Source organism: Dendropsophus ebraccatus, chromosome 5 (assembly GCF_027789765.1).
Source record: "Dendropsophus ebraccatus isolate aDenEbr1 chromosome 5, aDenEbr1.pat, whole genome shotgun sequence".
NCBI lineage: Eukaryota > Metazoa > Chordata > Amphibia > Anura > Hylidae > Dendropsophus > Dendropsophus ebraccatus.
The window spans coordinates 1,731,658-1,733,566 of NC_091458.1; positions in this window are offsets into that span (position 1 = coordinate 1,731,658).

Genomic DNA, 1,909 nt, shown 5'->3' on the forward strand with positions numbered 1-1,909 from the left:
ATTTTTTACCTTTTCTACTTGATCAGTTATCGGAGGTTGATGGGGCTTGGGAGATCTGTTTTGTTTCTTTTGTCGCTTTTGTTTACACAATAGGCCTCCTCTGGATCCTCTCTTCCTTTTCTTTTTATTCCCAGTGGTGCTGCTATGTGAACTAGTTCTGACGTTTCTAGTTTCACCACTGGGGGGAGGGTTGGAGTTTGATGGACCTGGGGAGGGAGTCCTAAAAAAGACACGTGTTCGATATGGGTTTGATCAAGGGGGGATTCAGACTGGCTGTGGAGACTAACATTGAGGGGGGTAAAAAAGCAAGAATTATTACTCACCGATAATTCACTTTTCATAAGCTCCTCATGACAGCACCACAATGGAGGACGTCACCCTTGACCCTATCAGGAACAGGAAATCACAGAGGTTAAAAGGGCACTTCCCACAATCCCCCTCAGTGTAATTATAACGAAACCATACAGGATCATACACTAATAAGGGCGGGAAATCTAAGGGTGCTGTCATGAGGAGCTTCTGAAAAGTGAATTATCGGTGAGTAATAATTCTTGCTTTTCACTGCGTCCTCATGACAGCACCACAATGGAGACATACCAACTTAGACTTTCAGGGAGGGACAACCGCCTGGAGCACTTTTCTCCCAAAAGCCAGGTCCTGAGAAGTGCCAATATGCATCCGATAGTGCTTTAAGAACGTGTGGGGTGAAGACCACGTGGCTGCTTTACAAATTTGTTCAAGGGAGGCTGATCTAGCTGCCCATGAAGCTGCTGTGGCTCTAGTAGAGTGCGCCTTTAGACCTGTAGGGGGATCCTTCCCCATTGTAGTGTAGGCTTTACAAATGGCTGTCTTGATCCATCTTGCAATGGAGCTTTTTGTTGCTTTTTTGCCCTTGTTGGGGCCTTGGAATTGAAGTAGGAGATTCTCATCTTTCCTATGATCTTTAGTCATCTCTATATACTGGATAATAGATCTTCTTACATCCAAATTATGAAAAAGTTTTTCTCCTTAATTTTTTGGGTCACTACAGAAGGATGGGACCACTATATCTTGGGATCTGTGGAAGTCTGTGACGACCTTTGGAAGGAATGAAGGGTTTAGTTTGAATATTATTCTGTCGTCTAGAATAGTGCAAAACGGTTCCGTAATAGATAATGCTTGAAGTTCCCCAACTCTTCTGGCCGTAGTTATGGCTATTAGAAAGGCAGTTTTAATGGTGAGGAATTTCAGGGAAATTTCATTAATTGGCTCGAATGGTTCTTTAGAGAGACCAGACAAGACTATGTTCAAGTCCCAAGGAGGGGCTAGATTTGTAATTTTGGGTTTCATCCTGGCTACTGCCTTAAAGAAGCGTCTTATCCACCTATGGTCTGCTATTTGGGTATCGTATATACATCCTAGAGCTGACACTTGGACTTTTAGGGTATTTATGGATAATCCCTTATCCAGACCATCTTGCAGAAAATCTAAAATTCTGGGAATATCAGGATGGAGCATATCAGGTGGAGAGTCACCACACCAAGAATAGAATTTCTTCCATTGCTTTAAGTAGATTGAAGAGGTGACTTCTTTCTTGTTTTTTAGTAAAGTCTCTATTACTTTTTCCGATAGCCCTCTAGCTGAAAGGAGGGACTTTTCAAAAGCCATGCCGCTAGGTGCAAACCTGCCAGATTTGGATGGCGTAGAGGACCTTGGATCAACAAGTCTTCCTGTAGAGGAAGAACAACTGGGCCCTGGATGACTAGAGACTTGAGGAGACTGAACCAAGCTCTCTTGGGCCACATTGGAGCTACCAGGATCACCAAGGTTTGGCTTGAGTGGATCTTCTGAAGAGTCCTCGCAATCAGTGGAAAGGGGGGAAATGCGCAGTGTCGGACTGGGGTACCTTGGCCCACCAGGGAAATTGATT